The 23,591-nt window shown below is 47.4% G+C and overlaps 1 pseudogene; it reads left to right on the top strand.

Moving 5' to 3' along the window:
• Positions 1 to 3,158: 3,158 nt before the first annotated feature.
• LOC149858252 (uncharacterized) overlaps positions 3,159 to 23,591 on the top strand; it is a 34,704-nt pseudogene continuing 14,271 nt past the window's right edge.

Raw genomic sequence — 23,591 nt, 5'->3', positions numbered from 1 at the left:
CGGGGGGAAGGGACTCTCCCATTGCCTGGTGGTCCCCTTGGCCAGTTTATAGGTGGCCACCAGAGCCCGTCTCAACCTTCTTTTGTGGAGGCTGAACAGGTTCAGGTCCCGTAGCATCTCCTCATAGGGCCGGCTCTGCTGCCGCCTGATGATGTCATAGATTTCATAGACATCAGGGCTGGAAGGGACCTTGGGAGAACATCGAGTCCAGCCCCCTGCCCAAAGAGCAGGAAGTCAGCTGGGGTCATAGGATCCCAAAAAGATAAGCATCCAATTTACTCTTGAAGGTGTTCAATGTAGGTGCTTGAACCACCTCCGATGGCAGATTGTTCCAGACCTTGGGGGCTCGGACAGTAAAGAAATTCTTCCTTATGTCCAGCCTGAAACGGTCTTGCAGGAGTTTGTGACTGTTCGACCTTGTCATCCCTTGGGGCACTCTGGTGAAAAAACATCCCCCCAGATCCTGGTGGTCACCCCTGATAAACTTATAGGTGGCCATCAGATCACCCCTGAGCCTACGCTTTTCCAGACTAAAGAGTCCCATGGCTCTCAGCCTATCATCGTAAGATCTGTTTTCCTGACCTCTGATCATGTGCATGCCTCTCCTCTGGACTCTCTCAAGCTTCTCCACATCCTTTTTGAATTGTGGAGCCCAAAATTGGACACAGTACTCCAGCTGCGGCCTCACCAAGGCCGAGTACAAGGGGAGAATGACGTCCCGGGATTTGCTCGAGAAGCATCTATGGATGCAAGCCAGCATTTTGGTCGCTTTATTAGCTGCAGCATCGCATTGGAGGCTCATGTTCATCTTGTGGTCAATGATGACCCCCAAGTCTCTTTCTTCTGTAGTGCTATCCAACGTAGCACTGCCGAGCCTATAATGAAGCTGCAGATTTTTCCTCCCAAGGCAGAGAACCTTGCATTTTTCGGTGTTAAACACCATCAGGTTCTCGTCCGCCCATTTGCTGAGCTTGTCCAGGTCAGCCTGGATCACCCGCCTATCTTCTGGCATGGATGCTTTGCCCCAAAGTTTGGTGTCATTGGTGAACTTGGCCAGTCCACTCCTGACTCCAATGTCCACATCATTAATGAAGATGTTGAACAGTATGGGTCCAAGGAGAGACCCTTGAGGGACCCCAATGGTCACAGGGCACCATGATGAGTGACTGCCACCAATTCCAACCCTCTGGGTCTGACCACGGAGCCAATTTCCCAGCCAGCGGATCGTGGTGGAGCCAAGGCCACAACTGGGCAGTTTGGCCAAGAGGTGATCATGGGATACCAGATCAAAAGCTTTTTTGAAGTCAAGATATATGACATCAATCTCTTCTCCCTCGTCCAGGTGATAAGTCACCTGGTCATAGAAGGAAATGAGATTGGTCAAACAAGACCTACCCACAACAAACCCGTGCTGGCTATCCCTTAGAATGTTAGCCTGGGCCAGTCCATGAAGGATAGCCTCCTCAATAAACTTTTCTAAAATCTTCCCCAGGGTAGAAGTCAGGCTAATGGGCCTGTAGTTAGCCGGATCCACTCTCCTCCCTTTCTTGAAGATCGGCACCACATTGGCCTTCTTCCAGTCTTTGGGCACTACACCAGAGTGCCAGGAGTTTTCAAAGATCCGTGCCAGGGGCTGGGCTATGATGCTCGCCAGCTCCTTGAGTACCCTGGGGTGCAGATTGTCAGGGCCAGTTTGCACTACTGTTTTCATTAGATTTAGTCCATGTGGGTTTTTATCTTCCAGTGTTGGACTTGAATTTATAAACTAAATTAACATGAAGTCATACAAAATTCTTTATTTAGCATTATATATTTCACTTTGTTTCAAATCTAGATAATATGAGGAGCAGTTCTGGGACTGCGGTACTTAAAGAAAACTACAGACTACATTCTGGGGTAATTCCAGTGGAGGAAGACACATTGGCTTACCCCTATGCAAAACTGTTAATTGACACACACTTCTCATGAACTCTTTCAACATTTCCTAAGAAGCTTTGGAAAGTTCATTATGTTCTGTTTGACATACAAATTGGAAAAAATACCTAAACCAAGTGAATTTCCTAAAGATTTCTTGGGAATATTTCACACTATTTTACCTTGAGTTCAAGAAAGTTCTAGCTTAGTTCTCATTTTATTCAAAACTGCATAAATATAATTTTTATTTTGTCTATTTTGGAATTTGAATTAGATCTCATAACTCAGAATTTTATATATTGGTCATTATTTGTTGGCATGAAAGTCATAAAGATTTCCTAGCTCACAAATTAGGATGATTAATACTTTGTAAAAGTAGATAACCAATGTTTAAAACATTAGAACATGTGAAACCTTTCTTCTGAGCAGGTTGCTTGTAATATTTGAAGACTTCCATACCAAGTTCTAGATCAGCTACCTGGTGGCCAAGTATTTTATGCAGATAAAGGTTATAAAGATTTCATATTTGCAGTTTCTGAGTTGCTGTTAAACCACCTTTTGAATTTGAATTGTTTTAAAACACAGCCATAGAAGATAAAATGTTGAGTATCTATGAATATAACTTGTATTAACAAACTGTGCCTGAAGTAAAAAAAAATAACTTGTCAATATTTGAAAAAGATTGCATGAAATTCTTTTCTCTAATAGAACTGAGTTGGTGACTTGTGAATGAATATTCAGACAGTTAAGGTGCCCAACATTTCTGTTTAATCTCTGGAACTGTCTGTATAAAATGGCTGACTTGCTTACTGTTAAAATGATTGGCTGAAATTCAGGTTGTGAATGCATGTTGAGAGGAAGAATTTTGAGAAAATGCAAACAGCAGGGTTGAGTGTTGTTGTATCCATTAGGGTTTAGGACATATAGAAGAAGCAAGGCTTGTTTTTGGTTATATCTTTTATTGGACCAACTGTATATTTGGGAGAGATATTAAAAGAGCTTTAGGGCCCAAGGTCCCCTTCGTATAGGGAAGAAGGAGGAAGCATTGCACCGTGTTCCAAGATTCAAAAGGAAGGAAGTAGCAGATATGCTGAGAGCTTCTGGCTGAAAATAAAGGGGGAAAGGAATAGTTGTGACCTTCCAGTGATGTAAAAATACCTATGGTGTGTTATCAACCATTGAATCTAGAAGAGGCGGTGACCCTGCCATCAGGGGAGAGTGGGGGGAACCCCCATCTGTCCCTCATGTGCCCACCTTTGGGACTTGGAGGAGCAGGTGAGGGAACTCCAGGAGGTAGTGAGCAGGCTGAGAGGATCAGGGAGGACAAGGCTGTGACTGATGGGTACTTCCATTCCTTACAGGTCCAGATGCCTACGGGTGATACCCATGAGAGGAATCTGCAGCAGGGGAGTGGAAAACTATCACCTCTGGATCCAGGCAACAGGGCCCCGCATCTGCTTCCCCAGTGCATCTGGGGAACAGGTATGGGGCTCTGGCAGCCTTGGTGGAGGAGGCAGGGGAGAAACAGTCTCCAGCAGAGGGGGTGCAGAGGAGGTGGCCCCTGCAGCCACCACCAGGCAGACTAGGGGACCACTGCTGAAGCAGAAGAAAAAATACTGAGTTATTGTGGTGGGTGACTCAATCCTGAGAGATAAAGAAGGGCTGATCCGCTGACCAGATCCCATGATGAGAGGGGTCTCCTGCATGCCTGGAGCTAAGATCAGTGACATCTCTTCAAGGATTCCTAATCTCATCAAGCCCTCCGACTATTACCCCATGGTCCTTGTTCATGTGGATACTAATGATGTGGCTGCGAGTAGTTCTCACCACATCATGAAGGACTTCCATGAGCTGGGGGTCAGGCTCAGAAAGTCAGGGGCACAGGTGGTATACTCCTCTATCCTTCCATTTGGCAGCAGCCAAAGGTGCCAGGATGCCCGCATCAAGGAAGTCAACTGGTGGCTCCAGAGATGGTCTCTTTAGGAGGGATTTGGATTCTACCACCACGACCACTTCCAGGGATAAGGCTTCCTAGGATGGGACAATCTTCATCTGTCTCCTAGAGGTAAGCATCTGTTCTCCCACAGGTTGGCTGATATCTTCCAAAGTGCTTTAAACTATGTTCAATGGGGGATGGGGAATCAGTGGTCAATGAGAACCCAGGGTTGGAAAGCCACAATCAAGTCACCCGACCTAACCAGGTAAGCACTAAGGGAAGACATGCCATCAAGGCAAAGGGACACCAAGAGCACTCACTGCGGGGCTAAAATGTCTTTACACAAATGCCAGGAGTATGGGAACCAACAGGAGGAGCTCACACTCGTATTTGCTAGCACACAGTATGACCTAGTCGGCTTAACTGAAACATGGTGGGATTCTACACGTGACTGGGCGGTAGGCATTGAGGGATACAGGTTGAATAGATGAGACAGAGTGGGGAGAAAAGGTGGGGATATAGCTCTCTATGTTAAGGAGCAGTACACATCTTTCATCATCAAGGTGATATGGAGGAGAGGAATACTGAGGTATTGTGGGTCAGGATCCAGGGGTGGGGGCAGGGGAAAAGGACTTGGTAGCATGGGACTACTACAGATCTACTCACCAGGATGATGATCTAGATGAGGTATTCTCCAAGCAGCTCTCAGAAGCCATACAGGTGAGGGAGGCAGTGGTCATGGGGAACCTAAATTACCTTGACATCTGCTGGCAGAAACAGGCAGCCAAAACAAACCATTCATGGAGGTTCTTACACTGTATGCAGGACCTCCACCTAACCCAGATGGTATACAGCCCCATCAGGGGTAGCATCTTGCTAAATCTGGTCTTAGCAACAGGGAACAATCTTGTGGGGGACCTGCAAATACACAGTAACCTGTGTAATAGTAACCATTACTTGGTAGAGTTCACTATCCAGTGAAGGGTCAGAAAAATATCCAGTGATGCTAAAGTTTTAAACTTCAGAAGGGCCAACTTTAGTAAACTTAGAAATCTAGTTAATGAGGTGGTGGAACTCAAGAGGATTGGGCTAATTGGGGTCCAAGAGGTTTGGGATTTTCTCAAGGGAGTGATCCTTGGGGCACAAAAGGGAAAGGGGCTAGGGGGACAAATAAACCCCCTTGTCTGAACATGGATCTCCAGGAAAGACTGGGGGCAAAGAAAGAGATATATAGGCAGTGGAAGCAGAGGGAAGCCACTAAGAAGGCATACACCACCCTGGTGCACTATTGTAGGTAGTTAGTTAGGCAGGCCTAGGCAGGACTGGAGCTTAGGTTGGCTTCAACAATTAAAAACAATAAGAAGTCCTTCTACTGATACATTGCAAGCAAAAGGAAGGCACAGAGTAACATAGGGCCCCTGCAGGGCAATTAAGGTCATTTGGTGGTTGATGCAGAGAAAAAGGCAGAGCTCTTCAATGAGTTCTTTGCTTCAGTATTCCTTAATAGTGGCCAAGATAATTCACCCACCTTGAGCATAGACAGATGTCCAAAAAGCACCAGACTCCCAAAGGTTAGTGCTGACTTAGTTAAAGAGCACTTGGGATGGTTGGATGGGTACAAGTCAGCTGGCCTGGTTGACCTCCATCCACAGGTGCTGAAGGAATTGGCCAGTGTCATTGCTGAGCTACTGGCGTGGCTGTTTGAGCTGTCATGGTGCTCTGGCCAGGTCCCTGAGGACTGGAAAAGGGCCAACATGGTGCCCATTTTTAAGAAGGGGAGAAGGGATGAGCTGGGTAACTTTAGGCCAGTCAGTCTTACCTCTATCCCTGGGAAAATACTGGAAGAAATCACCAAAGAGGTCATTTGTGAAGGCCCAGCAAGGAAATGATGCTGAAAGGAAACCAGCGTGGTTTCATCACAGGTAGATCCTGCTTGATAAACCTTATAGCATTTTATGACCAGGTCACACACTGCCCTGACATAGGAGCAGAGGCTGATGTCATCTACCTGGACTTTAGGAAGGCCTTTGACACAGTTTCACATCCTAGTTTCATACAGAAGCTAATGGTACTGTGGAGTAGAAGCCTACACAGTCAGGTGGGTGGCTAACTGGCTTAGGGTCCACATCCAGACAGTGGAGGTGGACGAGTCATTCTCAGCCTGGAAGGAGGTGGACAGTGGGGTCCCACAGGGTCTGGATGTTGGACCAGCGTTATTTAATATCTCCATCAGCAATTTGGATGAGGGTGTGGAGAGCACCCTCTCCAAGTTCACAGATGATACCAAGTTATGGGGCAAAGTTAATACACTGGAGGACAAGAAGCAGATACCGGCCAGCCTGGACATGTTAGATCAATGGGCAGAACGAAATAGGATGAAATTCAACAAAGATAAATGTAAGGTACTCCACCTAGGAAGGAGGAATCCCCAGCATACCTAAAGGTTGGGGGATGACCTCCTCAGCAGCTCAGAGAGATCTTGGAGTCATAGTTGATGAACATGAGTCAGAAGTGTAATAAGGCCATCAACAAAGCCAATCGCACCTTGTCATGTATTAGTAGACGCATGAGCAACAGATCAAAGGAGGTGATGCTCCCCATCTATGCAGCATTAGTCAGGCCACAGTTGGAGTACTCAGTCCAATTTTAGGAGTTGCACTTCAAGAGGGACACAGAGAATCTGGAGGGGGTTCAGAGGAGGGCCACTCACATGATTAGTGGTCTCTACGTAAGACCCTACAAGGAGAGATTGAGAGATCTGGATCTCTTCTGCCTTTACAAAAGATGGCTGAGGGGTGACCTTGTAGCTGCCTGTAAGTTGATCGGGGCGGACAGCAGGGAATTGGGTATGCGTTGTTTACCAGAGTGCACCAGGAAGTAACTAGGAATAATGGGTGCAAAATAGTGGAGAGTAGACTTAGGTTAGACATTAGGAAGCAATTGTTTATGGTAAGGTTGGCCAGAATCTGGAATGGGCTTCCAAGAGAGGTGGTACTATCATCTAACTTGGAGGTCTTCAAGAGGAGGCTTTACAATCACTTGGCTGGGGTCATCTGACCTTGGCCCTCTTTCCTGCCAGGGGCACGGAGTCAGACATAATGATCCATTGGGTCCATTCCAAGTCTATAATCTATGAATCTATGAACAGTAATGCAACAGCTGCTGAACTTCCAAGAAAGAATCAAAGAACGACACTTCTATCCCAGGAGGAAAATAATCTTAACTGATTAATGCAACTCAGGAAGCATCAACAGAGGCAGGAAGAGGGCATTTGGGTGTCTGAGTTTTGGGGATGATGAATTAATTGTATATCAGAATATATGTATCTAAAATGTATGAACTAAAAATAATAGGGAAATTTAACCTGGAAAATATATGCTGGGAAGAAAATACAGCAACATCTCTGCCAAGTTTTTAATGTGTGTTGGTTTTTTTGTTTTCAAAAATTGGAGAGATGGAGGTCCTCCATCTTTTTTCTGAACAAGATATGCAACCAGGTTAGCTGTATGGTAGTGGCTAAACACTTTGGAAGAAGTGACCATGATATGATATAAATAATTATTACAAGAGAAAAAGGTATAAAAATAGCAAGAAAGGAGGCAGTATTTCAAAATGGAAGATTTCAACCAAGTCAGTGGAATACTAGATAAGAACCCAAAGCCAGACAAAATAAAAGAAAAAAGAATCTAATAGGGATGACAATTGTTAGAGGAAATAATATTGAAGTCTCAACATAAAACTGTTCCAACACTTAAAGAAAGATGAACAGAATTGCAAGAGACTGATATGGCTAGACCAGGAGCTTCTTTGCTATCTGAAAATCAGAAGATTTGGGAACAGACAGTGAAAGCCAGGGACTGTGCAAAGAAGTACACACAATATATCATGAACATTTAATGAAGGAATCAAGAAAGCAAGGTAAAAAAATAGCAATAGCTTGCAAGAAATGGCAAAAACAACAAGAAAAGTGTTTAAAAATATATAGATGGAAATGGAAGACAAGGACAACTCTGGGTCTACTACTCATAGATGTGTAAATGACCGTACTTTATCAAGATCAACCTTTTACACTTTTGAGGGGTGATCTTCTGCTTGCCAGTTTTTACAACCTGACAGTTTGACACAGTAGGTAATTTCTAATGGTGTCCATCCCTCACCTTGCCTGCCAAATCTTGATGTATATATGAAATATAGAAAGCATCCTTGATCTCATGCACCATCAACTCTTAGTCAGGCAATGTTCCTCAGGGCTCCACCTCCCCTTTCACCCCGGCCTTGCACCAACCTAAAGTTACAGGACTTACTCAGGTTTTCTGTCTTAGGAACACACAGTATTCCTATTCGCACACTTGGTGTGTATTATGGCACAGTCAATAGCCCACTTTTAAGTCAGTCTTTGGGGCTTAAATAAATTACACCCAGCTGGGTTCAGCCCTCTAGTCCCTTCTTTTGACCTTTTATTTTAACAAAAAAAGTCCTAAGGGGCACCGTCATCTAAGGGTCCCAGTGAAATATCCTTCTTTCATTGCAATTGACTCACTATTGACTCACCATTCATTGCCTTCTCCATTCCAGTACAGCAGAGAGGAGTCCTGGCATTCTGTTTGTCACTGACTCTGATTTGTTGGATGCAGGTAAGTGTTAAGACTCCTTTGAGTATCTATTTGGAGAAGCAGCTATCACTTCTCTCCTCTTGCCCCTGCTGGGGTACACTCAACTGGGACCAGCTTCTCAGCAGTCTTACTTGCTTCTCACAGATTTCCCATCCTCAGCTAGGATGAGGCACATCTTTAAAAATGTGATCAGTTGTGTGCCAGCCCAGCTGGAGCTGGCACAAGCTGATAAAGTGCTCTAATGTTAGGGATTTCCCATACCACATCTCCAGTGTTTCTTCCAGTAAGTAACTGTACTTGAAGAAAACCCATTCTTTCTTTCCCCACACCCCAAGGGGGTGGGGACACCCTTGGAGAATTTGGGTTCACATTGAGGGTTAGTGAGAAATGTATCACAAGATGGTTGTAAAAGACTCTCATAAGACAGTCTGCACAAAAAACCCCATAGAAAACAACTACCATATTTACCTGAATGTAAGATAAGGCTCTCCCCTAATCAGCATAGGGACAAAACATCCCCATCGTATATATGAAGCAGAAATGGGGAGCAGGTGACATCTGTGGTGCTGTGGCTCTGCCTCTGGCCTAAAGCCTGAGCTGGGGCCAGAGTCAGATCCACAGCAGCATTATCCCCCACCCCCTTTCCCCTCTTCAGCTTCTACACCACCTCTGGATCCCCTTCTTATTGGAACCCCTCTTAGTGTCAGGCACAGCTAATCTCCAGGTTGGGCTAGGTCTCTCCTAGCCATAAAGCACATGGAAATTCCTTCCCCTGCACAGCCAATGAGCAGCGCCAACACTGTTTCATTGTTTTCCCAGTCAATCACCAGCACTGGCACTGCTGAATGGCCAGGCAAGGGCTGAGCTTCCATGTATTGTGCTCTGGGATGGAGTGGTCCAAGCAGCATCTAACAGGAAGTGAGGGGAGAGGAAGAGGCAGAGCTTGGTGAGAAGAGAAGGAATATACAGAGACTGGGTGGAGTGGTGGGGGAGAAGAGGCAGAGACTGAGTAGCAGTGGGGAGAAGGCAGAAACTGGGGGGACCAGGGATGAGAGGCAGAAAGTGGAGTAAGGGAAGCTTTGTGGAGCTGGAGTGGGGAGGGTGCAGGTGTCAGGGGATCAGGTAGACTTCAGGGGGGGAAAGTGGGCAGGGCAGAGGATAAGGGGACCACCTGAATCCCTCCATCCACTGCTTCCCTTCTGTAGCAGTGAGGGGTGGGTTTCAAGACAACCCTCCAATACTTAGATTCTATACCTAGAAAATTAAAACAAATTTATAAATTTTCTATATAGAGAATCTAATTATTAGGAGTAAGCTATATTCAGGGTCATTCTATATTCTAGTAAATACGGTAATGTCATGGACTATCTTCTAGGAGTTGAAGCAAGCAGGGCATGATAGAATCCACCTGGATTGCTGAATGGCCTAGCTGAAGAAATCTTGGAGCAATAGTCTCATGTATGATAGCCAAAATCTCAGAGACTAAAGATGGGAGAAGGGCTAAGGTGGTGCCCATCTTTAAAGGCACAGGAAAGAAGCACTGATGGCATCATAAACTAATTAGTCTGACTTCAATACATGGGAAATTATTAGGGTAAATTATTAAACCGTCAGTTTGTAAACACGTAGCGGAGGAAGGGGTGATCATTATCAATGTCATTTATTTTTTTTAAGAACAAATCTTGTCAAACCAACTTGATTTCCTTTTATTTGAGTAACCATTGTGGTAGATAAAACTAGTGTGTCAAGATAATGTAGAAAGGCTTTTGTCACAGTCACACAAATCCCACTCCTAAGTAAGCTACAGAAATATAAACTAGATCAAATTACCATTTTAGTTGCATTAACTGCAAGTAATTAACTTGCTATAACAAGTACTAAATGAGTGCATAGTAACAAATGTACAGTCAAGTGCACATGTAGATGCACCCTATATTAACTAAATTGTTAGTTGTCTCCGTTGATTGATCCATGTGTTCTTCATCACTCCATTGAAACATATTTTAAGCGTTCGCACACATTATGTCATGTTTTTTCTTCAGCCACTACCATAAACTGTACTTTCCTTTGTGATGTTCAAGAAGTCCAACACTTGCCTCTATTGTCCTCTTCCTAATTGTCAAAAAAATGAAGACCCATGGCAATACCAGGGCAAGCAATTACCATATAGATGATTAAACAAATTATGAGAATGATTTCTTTCATATCCACTTGTAAATGGAACAGAATTATCTGGGCAAACTAAATTTTACTTCTGTTATAAATGCAAAGTACTTTTTCATAGTAAGACTTTTGAATCATCACAAAGACAAAAAATTGTACTGGGAAATCAAGTCTATATTGATTGTAGTTAGTTCTCATAGCAATTCCTGTCTTATACTGGAGAGATCAATTTCAACCATAAACTTGCAATTTTTAAATAAAAGAGTGATTTTCTTTGCTGCTTCCAGAACTGATGCAGGCAAAAAGGTTTCTAAATGGTTAAATAATCATTTCTTAAGAAAAGACCTAAGCATTTATTATCTCTTCCAGGTTAGAATTGAGAGGAATATTAATTAAATGTATACAAAAATACTACATAAACATTAGGGCTGTGTGAAACACCAGCATTACTTTTCAACTTCCATTTCACCGTTTTGAAGCTACAGTGTTTCATTTTGATATTTTGTTTAGAAACTGCCTATAAATTTGTCATTTCAGTAGGGAAGGTAGCCCCTGCTGAGGCCACAGAGCCTGCCAAGTTTCAAGCAGATAGGTGAAAGGGTTTCGGTAGGGCTGTGCAAAATTTCACCAGCTGTTTCATTTCAACACTATTTTGACTAATTTTTAGCTCAAAACAGCTAAATCAAAATGAAACATGAGCAGTCAAAATGTTTCAAAAGTTTTGAAATGTTTTGAGTTTTAAACCTGAAGATGGGCTTGCCTTCAGGGAAACAGAAAGTAAGGAGAGGGAGGGGGAAGAGAGGGGAAGGATTTATGCAATATTTACTGTGTAGCTGGCCAGTGACTGTGATCCTTCCCTGAGGTCCCTTCCAATCCCAAAGCTCGTGGTGGAGGGATGGCACTGGAATGCTCAGCATAAAGTGAAATGAGTATGGAGGAAACTGTCATGTTGGTGCTGTTGCTGCTGCTTGTTGTCATGGTGGGAGGGGGCGTTATGGCTGGTGCTCTTGGAGGGGGCGCAGACTCAGGCACAGGCAGTGGCACTGCTCCCCTCCCTCTGCTGGTTGTAGAACTGGAACTGGAACTTAGTCTTGCTTGTTGTAGGAAATAGGCTGTGTCTCAGTTTGTGGGGTAGGGTGGAACTTACAGTTCTCCCTCTACCCCCTCTTCCACTCCTCCCTGAAGGCTTACCAGCTGCCTTTCCAGCATGCTTCATGGTGTGTTTCAGAGTGTCTTTACCTTGGTATTCTGGGAATATATCTCTTCTTCTGTAATGTAATCTGATTTATGTAATTATGTAGATAAGTATATAAATGTATGTAGTATTTGTTCCTGAATAAATTCTATATTATAATATGCAATGTATGCTTCCCTGAACAGTGAATGGAATGCACACTGTGAGAGAAAGCACAGATTTATTTTCTGGGGGAAAAATAATCAAAAAAGATTAACAAAAACAAAAAGGATTTTGGGGGAGGAATAAACTGAAAGGAATGAATTAATATAATAATAAAATAAAAGGGTATAAAAAGGAAAAGTTATTGATGAATCCCACTTGCTATGAACAGGCTAGCAAATAGGAAATGATAACCTTTGTTGCCTGATGCTGCTGAGCTGCTGGAAGTCATAGCTCAGTAACTGACCGCAAGGCAAAAAGCAGCTCAGTTCAAACAACGCTGCTTTTTATATTGTTTTTCCATCCCTCCCCCATACCACTGGGATTGGAAGGGATCTCAGGGAAGGATCACAGTCACTGGACAGGTACAGTCAATATCAAAGCAGTCCTTCCCCCTTCTTCCACCTCCCTCTCCTTACTTTCTGTTTCCCTGCAAACAAGTCCAGCTTCAGCTTTGAAACTCAAAACATTTTGAAACTTTCAAAAAGCTTTTGACTGCCCTCATTTTGTTTCAAGGCTGTTTCAAAGTCTTTTGTTTCATTTTGATTTTGATGTTTTGAGTTCAAAACAAATCAAAACAGCATCAAAATGAAACCACCAGCAAAATTTCATACAGCCCCAATAAACATCTTAAATGCTCTGTTATTTGCAGACTTCTTGGTTCTGAAATCAATGAAAAAATACAACATATTTTAATTTTTTTTCCCTGAATATATACTCCAGTTTTAAGTATCAAATCAGACACAGATTGGGAGATTCTCCATTTGATGTGTGTTTTAATTTATTGAAGTAGATGCTGTTGAAGCTGTGCTATGTAATAACCTTGTACTTCAGCAGGAGGCAGGCTATTACTACAGAGACATCATTACTAGTAAAAACTGAAAAAAAAAATCATTGTGGGGCCATAAATAGGTGGGAAACTTTCTTTGGTTTTCACTACCAAATTTCTTAGAAACAAAGATCAGCTTTCACAGTCACTCTGTTGTTAAAATGATCATGGCAAGGGGCAGGCTTATTTGCAGTTTCACTTTAACCATGTTTTATGTGACTTTAATATGACCCTGCCTTGCAGACTTCTAAAGCAATTTCTCATTTTGATCTGCTTTGTACTGACCTTCATTTAACATACCTAAAAGAAAAACTGCTCATGGAGATAACTATATCTATATACATATACATATATATATATATATATATATATATATATATATATTTTTCCCCCTTGCTATCTCTACAGTAGTCAGGGACAGCACCATTTTATAATACATCATCATCTTCAGGACTTTTAAAAAAAATCTTTCAAAGCTTGTCTGACATGATTGTTTGTAATGGCAAAGGAACTGTTTTGAATGAAAAGCTAGAGAGGTTACAGGTTGCTATTTCAGTGTTTGGTTCAATGTTTTGGTTTTGATATCTCAGGGAAAAAAGTGGTTGATTTTCTAAGTTTGAGGAAGCTCTAGAGGCAGATTACCAAATATTGTACATAATTAAAAATGAATAACTAGAAGTTTTATGGACAGAGGGGATTCTGCAAAACATTCTATAATTTACTTTTTAAATTAGTCAAGGCTTGAGTCCAGAGTGGGCGCATGTATGCCTCCAGTGCACATGTGTCCTCTGAACTTGCTGAGGCATAGGGGCAGCAGACCCTGGAAAGGTAAGTGGGGGCAGAGGCAAGGAGGAGCTGGCACAGCTGTAGAAGATCCAGAGGGGGAGCCCCCCAGAGCCTTCTTAACTGAGTCAGCAGGGAGCTGTGCTCCTGAAACACATGCAAACAGAGTGCACAAACAGGCACGCTCTGTGGGGCACAGGCAGGGAGCAGACTAAGGGAGGACTTCTCCCTCTGGGTGAGTGGGGACTCTCCTGAGGCTGATCCCGGAGGCAGCAGCTGCAGCCACCCCAGGAGCTGGGTCTCTCTCCTGTGGGAGGGGGTAGTAGGGAGCAGGGCAGCTGGCAGGCTGTTCTGGGGAGGCCTGGAACAGCCTGATTGGGATGAGTTAGCCTGCAGTGGCCTGACTGGCTGCTGAGCTGGAGCAGGAAATTCAAACCGTGGCCCTTAAAAGCCGTGGTTTGTTTAAACCCTTGGCAATTGGGGATTGAGTCCAGAGTGGGTGCATGTGTGCCTCCAGCATATGTGCATCCCCTGAACTTGCTTAGGTGGAGGCAGCAGCGAATCCTGGAAAGTTAAGTGGGGGCAGAGGTGAGGAGGAGCCAGCACAGCGGTGGTGGATCCAGAAAGGGATCCTCCTGGAGCCCTTTTAACTGAGCTGGCAGGGAGCTGTGCTCCTGAGCCATGCATGAACAGAGCACACAAATAAGTATGCTCTGTAAGGGCTCACTGGCATTGGTGCCCCCATTCACACAGGCGGGCAAGCAGGAGGAGCCAGGAGGAAGAAGGCACCACACACTACAGCAATATAAGGATGTGGAGTACTGCTAGGGACCCTGCCCAGGGGGTACTGCCTACCTGGGGCTCCTCTGAGGACTCCACCCAGATGGGTAGCAGTGAGGAGGAGGCAGTAACACCCTGCCCCCCTGCTTGTGGGGGTTGTTCTGAAGGGCTTTGGCTGCAGGGAGTGGCAGTCTCCCTACCTGTCCCACATGTGCCCTGCTTCAGGCCTTGGAGGGGCAGGTGAGGGAGCTCCAGGTGGAGGTTAGCAGGCTGAGGGGGATCAGGGATGCAGAGGATGAAATTGATGGGTATTTCCATTCTTTGCAGGGCCAAGCACCTTGGGGGGTGCCCTCCACAGAACAATAGCAGAAGGTTCCCTCCAGAGCCATGGCTGCTCATGGCAGTGCAGTATCAGCTCCTCCAGTCCATCTGGGGAACAGGTCTGAGGCCCTGGCAACAGTGGAAGAAGAGGAAGGAGAGGAGGAAACCCTTGGGGAGGAGGCCAGCAAGACTGGGGGAAGCCAGAACACCCAGAAGAAGAGATGTCAGGTGCTCATCATAGGTGACTCCATCCTCAGAGAAACAGAGGGGCCCATCTGTTGCCCTGATCCCATGACATGTGAGGTCTCCTGTCTGCCCAGAGCTCAGATTCAGGACGTGACAGAGATGATCTTGGTTCTTATCCGGCCCACTGATTATTACCTCATAGTCCTAATCCATGTGGGCACTAACAATGTGGCCAGGAACAGTCAAGATCATCTCATGAAGAACTACAAGGTTCTTGGGACCAAGCTGAAGGACACGGGGCAGATGTGGTCTTCTTATCTGATGATATCATGAGACCTGCATCAAAGAGGTCAACTTGTGGCTTCAGAGTTGGTGTTACAAGGTGGGCTTCAGCTTTTAGGACCATGACCCATACTTCTGAACCAGAGACATGCTCGGGTGGTATGGTCTTCATCTCCCAGGTGGTCTTTTCATCCCTCCTCCCAGTTGGTGGAGGCCGTCAGTGGCAGAGCACCTGCATCCGTGAGGTGAACTGGCACCTCTGGAGTTGGTGTCATCACGCCACATTTGGCTTCCTGGACCACAACCCACACTTCAGAGCAGAGGGTGTCATGGGGCATGATGGTGTCCATCTCTCCCCCAAAGGTAAGAGTTTATTTTCTGGCAGGCTTTAAACTAAGTTCATGAGGGGATGGGGATGCACAGGAGCAAGAGACAACTCAACCAGGTGTAGGACCTGCCCAGGTAAAAGCTCAGGTATATACCAAGGGAACAGTTGTCTCTCAGGAAGAGGGGGGTGCCAGGGCTCCCACGGGGGGATTAAGGTGTCTTTTCACTAATGCAAGAAGCATGGGGGACAAGCAGGAGGAGCTTGTTTTCCTGCTTGCAAGTAGTAAAATAGACCTCATTGGCCATGGTGGGATGAAACTTTTGACTGGGCAGTAGACATAGAGGGCTATAGGTTATTTAGAAGAGATAGGAAGAGGAAAAAAGGTGTGTAGGGGGTTGCGCTCTATGTTAGGGAACAATATACCAGGTTTACCTTCCAAATGGGACCAGAGGAAGGCTTAACTGAGACCCTGTGGGTCAAACTTCAAGGAGGGCGGGAGGAAAGGGATCTGGTGGTTGGGGTTTTCTACAGGCCATCACATCAGGAGGAAGAGCTTGATCAGGAATTCTCCAGGCAGCTGGGGGAGGCCATGTGTGCAAAGGATGTTGTGGTCATGGGGGATATGAATTACCCTGACATCAACTGGGAGGAGCAGTCGGCCAGGTCTAGGCACTCATGAAGGTTCCTGACGTGCATCCAGGACCTCATGCAGGAGGTACTCATCCCCACTAGGGAAAACACCATACTGGATCTGGTGTTAGCCTCTGGGGAAGACCTGGTGGGGGAGGTGCTAGTACAAGGAAGGCTAAGAGACAGTGATCATGAAATGATCCAGTTTGCTATTCAGAGAAAGGTGGGGAGGGTAACTAGCACAGTGCAAATGCTTGACTTTAGGAAAGCCAACTTCAATGTGCTCAGGGCAATAGTCAGGGAAGTGCTCGGAGCCCATGGGGTAGCTAGTATGGGGGTCCAGGAAAGGTGGTCCTTCCTCAAGGAGCCTATTCTTGGGGTGCAGCAGGATGCAATTCCTCTGCACAGGAAGGTGGGAAAAGGGTCCAAGAAACCCTCATGGCTGAGCATGGATATCCAGGCTGGTCTGAAGGCAAAGAAAAAAGCATACTGGCAGTGGAAGCAGGGGGCAGGGACAAAGGAGGAGTATACTTCCCTGACCTGAGCTTGTAGGGATTTGGTGAGGAAGGCTAAAGCAGCACTGGAGCTTAGATTAGCTTCTGGGATTAAGGATAACAAAAAGTCTTTTTTCAAGTATATAGGTAGCAAGAAGAACTCTCGAGGCACCACTGGACCCCTAGGAGGCAGGGCAAGGCAGGCCAGTTGGTGACGGACACACAAGAGAAGGCAGAACTCTTCAACAAGTTCTTTGCCTCCTTGTTCCTGTCCGCTGCCAATGGGGTGCTCTTGGGTGATAGCGTAGAGAGGCCCGGGAAGGATGCGAGTCCCCCAACTGTTAGTTGACCTAGTTAAGGACTACCTGGAGGGCTTAGATGTGTCCAAGTCAGCAGGCCCTGATGACCTTCATCCGTGGGTGCTGAGGGAATTGGCTGGTGTCATTACAGATCCATTGGCACAGCTGTTCAAGGACTCCTGGTGCTCAGGCCAAGTCCCTGAGGACTGGAAAAGGGCCAATGTGGTTCCTATTTTCAAGAAGGGGAGGAAGGAAGAGCCTGGCAACTACACGCCAGTCAGCCTCACTTCTAACCTGGGGAAGGTCTTTGAAAAAATTATCAAGGGCCACATTTGTGAGAGCCCTGCAGGGGAAGTGATGTTGAGGGGTAACCAGCATGGGTTCGTGCAAGGCCAATCCTGCCTGACTAAGCTGGTCTCTTTCTATGACCAGGTAACAAATAGCTTAGATGGGAAGGAGGAAGTCGATCTCATCTTCTTGGCCTTCCAGAAGGTCTTTGACACAGTGTCCCACCCAATTCTGATGGGCAAGCTGAGGGACTGACATAGTAGGGATCACAGAAACGTGGTGGGACTCATCGCATGACTGGGCGGTGAGTGTCAAGGGCTATAGGCTATACAGGAGGGACAGGATAGGAAGGAAAGGTGGAGGAGTAGCACTCTACATCAAGGAGGAATATACTTCCTCGTTAATTAGCAAGGGGGCAGAGGGGGGGCACTCTGAGGTGCTCTGGGTTAGAGTAAAAGGCAGTCCAGGGGAGAGAGACTTAACGGTGGGAGTCTACTATAGACCTCCGAACCAGGGAGAAGAGCTCGACCAGGAATTCTTAGGTCAGCTCACAGAGGCAGTGAGGGCTAAGGATGTGGTCATCATGGGGGACCTGAACTTCCCAGACATCTGCTGGGAGGAGCAGTCAGCCAAGTCTGATCACTCACGTCGGTTCTTAGCCAGAGTGCAGGACCGCCATCTAACCCAGGAGGTGCACAGTCCCACCAGGGGAGACGCCATGTTGGACCTGGTGCTGGCCATGGGTGATGACCTGGTGAGGGGGCTGCGGGTGATGGGCCACCTGGGAGACAGTGATCATCGCTTGCTGGAATTCACCATCCAGCATAAGGTAGCAAAGGGCTGCAGCAAGGCAACAGCCCTAGACTTTAGGAGGGCTGACTTCAACAAGCTAAGGAGGATCGTTGGGGAAGCGCTGAGGACCCAGAGGGGAAGGGAATCAGATGTCGAAGGGGAGTGGTTGCTCCTTAAGGAGACGATCCTCCATGCCCAAAGGGAGGTAATCCCAACAAGGGTCAAAGGGAGCAGGAGGGCACATAAACCCCCATGGCTCACTAAGAGCATCCGGGAATGTCTCCTTGCTAAAAGGGAGGCATACACCCAATGGAGAGATGGGGTCATCACCAAGAAGGACTATGTTACAGTCGCCCGAGGATGTAGGGGGGCAGTCAGGAGGGCCAAGGCAGAGATGGAGATAGGACTAGCTTCCCGGATTAAGGACAATAAGAAGTCCTTCTTCAAATACATCGGGGGTAAAAAGAGGGTCCCAGGTAATGTGGGGCCCCTGCAGGACACGATGGGCAACTTAGTCATTACGCCAGATGACAAAGCTAACATATTTAACGATTTCTTTGCCTCTGTCTTCCTAAGTAGGGACCAGTTCTGCCACCTCCCTGCTGGGCCCCCCTCGGGCCCCGGGAGAGACACGCCTGGGCCAGGGGTTAGCGAGGAGTTAGTTAGGGTACTTCTGGAGAGGCTGGACGTGTTCAAGTCCGCTGGTCCGGACGATCTTCACCCTAGGGTTCTACAGGAACTGGCCGAGGTCATTGCGGGACCCCTGGCGCGGCTCTATGAGCACTCGTGGTGCTCTGGTGAGGTGCCGGAGGACTGGAAGAGGGCCAATGTGGTCCCTATCTTCAAAAAGGGAAAAAAAGAGGACCGGGGAAATTACAGGCCAGTTAGTCTTACCTCAATCCCGGGTAAGCTCTTTGAAAAAATTATCCTGGCACACATCCAGGAGGGCCTTGTGGGGGAATGCATGCTCAGGGGCAACCAACATGGGTTCATCAGTGGCAGGTCTTGTCAGACCAACCTGGTGGCCTTTTACGATCAGGTCACCAAATCATTAGACGCAGGGGTTGCTGTGGATGTAGTCTTTCAGGACTTCCGGAAGGCTTTCGACACTGTCTCTCACCCTGTCCTCATCAAAAAGCTGGGAGACTGTGGTGTCGATGCCCACACGGTCAAATGGGTCGCCAACTGGTTGGAGGGCCGCACCCAGAGGGTGGTAGTGGATGGGTTCTTCTCGACCTGGAAGGACGTGGGCAGTGGGGTTCCGCAGGGCTCGGTTCTCGGGCCCGCACTGTTCAACATCTTCATCAGTGACTTGGATGAGGGGGTAGAAAGCACCCTGTTCAAGTTTGCTGATGACACTAAGATGTGGGGGCATGTGGGTGCACTAGAAGGGTGCAATAGGCTACAAGCTGACCTTGACAGTTTGCAACGGTGGGCGGATGAGAATAGGATGGGGTTTAACACTGATAAGTGCAAGGTGTTGCACATGGGGAGGAAGAACCGGCACCACACTTACAGGTTGGGGAACTCCCCTCTTGCCAGCACGGAGACGGAAAAGGATCTTGGAGTCGTCATTGACTCCACGATGAACATGGGCCGGCAGTGTGGGGAGGCAGTCAAGAAGGCCAACCGTACCCTGTCATGCATCCACAGATGCATCTCGAGCAGGTCCAGGGAGGTGATCCTCCCCCTCTATGCGGCACTGGTCAGGCCGCAGCTGGAGTACTGCGTCCAGTTCTGGGCGCCACACTTCAAGAGGGACGTGGACAATATGGAAAGAGTTCAGAGGAGGGCCACTCGTATGATCAGGGGTCAGCAGGGCAGGCCTTATGAAGAGAGGCTACGGGACCTGAACCTGTTTAGCCTCCACAAGAGAAGGTTAAGGGGGGACCTTGTGGCCTGCTACAAACTGGTCAGGGGGGATCAGCAGGTATTGGGGGAGTCCCTGTTCCCCCGTGCGCTGCCAGGAGTGACCAGGAATAACGGTCACAAGCTGGCGGAGGGTAAGTTTAGATTAGATATTAGGAGGCGCTACTTCACAGTCAGGGCGGCTAGGGCCTGGAACCAGCTTCCAGGGGAAGTGGTGCAGGCTCCTAGCCTGGGGATTTTTAAAAGGAAGTTAGATGAGCACCTTGCCGGGGTCATCTGACCCCGGTGCTCTTTCCTGCCAAGGCAGGGGGTCGGACTAGATGATCTACCTAGGTCCCTTCCGACTCTAGCTACTATGAAACTATGAAACTATGGACTGAGGCATTGACGAATGCACAGTCACATGGGTCCCAGAGGGTGGTGGTGAACAGCTCGATGTCTACTTGGGAGGGTGTAGGCAGTGGAGTCTCCCAGAGCTTGGTCCTTGGGCCGGTACTGTTCAACTTCTTCATTAGTGTCCTGGACGAGGGTGTGGAGTGCACCCTGTTCAAGTTCGCTGATAACACCAAGCTCTGGGGTAAAGTGAATACACTGGCAGGCAGGGACTGCATCCAAGCTGACCTGGATAGGTTAGAGAAGTGGGCGGATCTGAACAGGATGAGGTTCAACAAGGAGAAGTGCAGGGTGCTGCACCTGGGGAGAGGGAACCAGCATTATGGTTGTAGGTTAGGGGCTGACCAGCACAGAGGCAGAGAGGGATCTAGGAGTCAGGATTGACTCCAGGATGAATATGAGTCACCAATGTGACGAAGCAATAGGCAGAGCCAACTGCACCCTGTCATACATCAACAGGGGCATCAGTAACAGGTCCAGAGAAGTCTTGCTCCCCCTCTATGTGGCACTGGTCAGGCCACAGCTGGAGTACTGTGTCCAGTTCTGGGCACCGCACTTCAAGAAGGACGTGGAGAACCTGGAGAGGGTCCAAAGGAGGGCCACTCGTATGGTTGAGGGCCTCCGTGGCCAGCCCTATGAAAGGCTAAGGGACCTGAATCTCTTCAGTCTCCGCAAGAAGAGACTGAGGGGGGATCTTGTGGCTGCCTACAATTTTATCAGGGGCCACCAGCAGGGACTTGGGGAAAGTCTGTTCACCAGGGCCCCCCTTGGAGTCACCAGGAACAATGGCCACAAGCTGAGGGAGGATAGGTTTAGGTTAGATATTAGGAAGAACTCTTTTACGGTAAGGGTGGCCAGAGCCTGGAATAGGCTTCCCAGAGAGGTGGTGCTCTCACCTTCCCTGGAAATCTTCAAGAGAAGACTGTATAGGCACCTGGCTGGGGTCTTATGACCCCTGCCACCCCCAGTGCTCCTTCCTGCCCATGGCAGGGGGTAAGACTAGATGATCTGTCTAGGTCCCTTGTGACTCATTGATTCTATGATTCTATGGTTCTCTCCACTGGGAAGGGGGCTGTTCTCAGACAGACTGGCTGACCTGCTCCCCTGGGCTTTAAACTAAGCTCACTGGGGAATGGGGAGACTGCCACCACTGCTGGCCTGCTGAGCAATCCTTGTAAAGCCAGAACGTCAAGGCACTTAAAGGAGCCCACCCCCGCCCCAGCCCTGGAATGAGCTGTGGGCAAGGCAAGGGCTCCTAAAGGGACACTTGCCTGCCTGTACATGAATGCCAGGAGCTTGGGGAATAAACAGGAGGATCTTGTCCTCCTCCTTAACATAACTAATTATGACATCATTGGGATAATGACCTGATGGGACTCCACCTATGACTGGACCACATGTAGAGATAGCTATAACCTGTAGAGGAGAGAATGAGTGGACAAATGTGTGGGAGTGTAACTCTCTATGTCAAGGAAAGCTACACATCTCTGCAAGCTGACATAGGTGCCCAGGGTGGATTACTGGAGACCTTCTGGGTTAAATTCTGTTGGGAACATGGCACAGGGGTCACAATGGTGGGAGTTTATTACAGACCTCCTACCCAGGATCAAGAGCTTGACCATGAGTTCACCAGGGAATTAATTGAAGCTGCATGTTCCTGGTGCATGGTTGTCATGGGAGACTTCAGGTACCCTCGCATCTCATGGGAAGAGTGCTTGGTCAAATCTGAATGGCTGCAAAACTTTTTCTCATGCATGGATGAGCTCTATCTGATGCCAGAAGTTGATGGGCTGATGCGAGGTAAAGTACTGCTTGACCTGGTACTGGCTATGAAGGATGACCTAATCAGTGACCTAATGATTGAAGGGAAGCTGGGTGACAGTGACCATGAGCTGATCACCTTCACCGTCTGCCATAAATCTGGCAAGTCAGTTAGCAATACAGAAGTCCTTGATTTGAGTAACATTGACTTTAACACAACCCAAAGGGGAAGGGAGTGCAGGATGAGTGGTTGCTCTTCAAGGGAGTGAATCTGGATGCACAAGCCAAGTCTATTCCATCTTGGAGGAAAGGCAGCAAAAGGGCAGAGCAGCCCCCTTGCCTCTGCAGGGAACAAGTTGACCTCCAACATCTAAAAAGAAAAATCTACAAAGGATAGAGGACTGGATTCACCTCCAAGGAGGATATTCTGCACTGGTCCGGACCTGCAGGGAGTGAACCAGAAAAGCCACGGCTGCATCTGAACTCCACCTAGCTACAGGTATCAAGGACAATAAAAATCCTTTTTTAGATAAGTGGGGAGCTGGAGGAAAAGCAAGGGCAACATTGTACCTCTACTAAACCAGATGGGACAACTGACAACCAATGCCCCAGCAAAAGCAAACTTGCTAAATGGGTACTTTGCTTCAGTTTTTTATAGTCCCAAGAGGAGCCCCTCCCTATTACAGGATGGAAGCACCTGGGTAAGGGTGATTCCTTACCTTCCATCAACGTTGATCTTGTGAAGGAACACCTTGAGAGACTGCAACAAGGGCCAGGGCAATGCTGTGATTAGGGGGCCAGTGCACACATCCACAGGAGGCCTCAAATGCTGCTACACAAATGCTTGTAATGTGGGAAACAAGCAGGAGGAACTTACCCTCCTACTAGGTGACAACAACCCAGACATAGTGGGGCTCACTGAAATGTGGTGGGACCCAATGCATGACTGGGTGGTGAATATCAAGGGCTATAGGCTGTACAGAAGGGGTAGGACAGGGAGAAAAGGTGGGGGTGTGGCACTCTACATTAAAGAGGAATACACATCCTCACAAGGTAGCACAGAGTCAGAGGAGGGGCACATGGAAGTGCTCTGGATTAGAATACAAGGCAGTTGAGGGGAAAGAGATTTAACAGCGGGGGTCTACTACAGACCACACAACCAAGGGGAAGAGCTAGACCAGGAATTCTTAAGTCAGCTCACGGAGGTAGTTAGGTCAAAGGATGTGGTCATCATGGGTGACCTGAACTTTCCAGACATCTGCTGGGAAGAGCAGTCAGCCAGGTCTGACTGCATATGTAGGTTCCTAGCCAAAATGCAGGACCTCCATTTAACTCAGGAGGTGCACAGCCCCATCAGGGGAGATGCCCTGTTGGACCTGGTGCTGGCCATGGGTGAGGGGACTGTGGGTGCTTGACCACCTGGGTGACAGTGATCATCACCTGCTGGAATTCACCATCCAGTGTGAGGTGGCAAAGGCCTACAGCAAGGCAGCAGCTCTAGATTTCTGCAGGGTGGACTTCAATGAGCTAAGGA

Source organism: Crocodylus siamensis, chromosome 8 (assembly GCF_052110815.1).
Source record: "Crocodylus siamensis isolate JL-2025a chromosome 8, ASM5211081v1, whole genome shotgun sequence".
NCBI lineage: Eukaryota > Metazoa > Chordata > Crocodylia > Crocodylidae > Crocodylus > Crocodylus siamensis.
The sequence above is the reverse complement of the archived record's forward strand: the minus strand, read 5'-3'. Positions and strand labels throughout refer to the sequence as shown.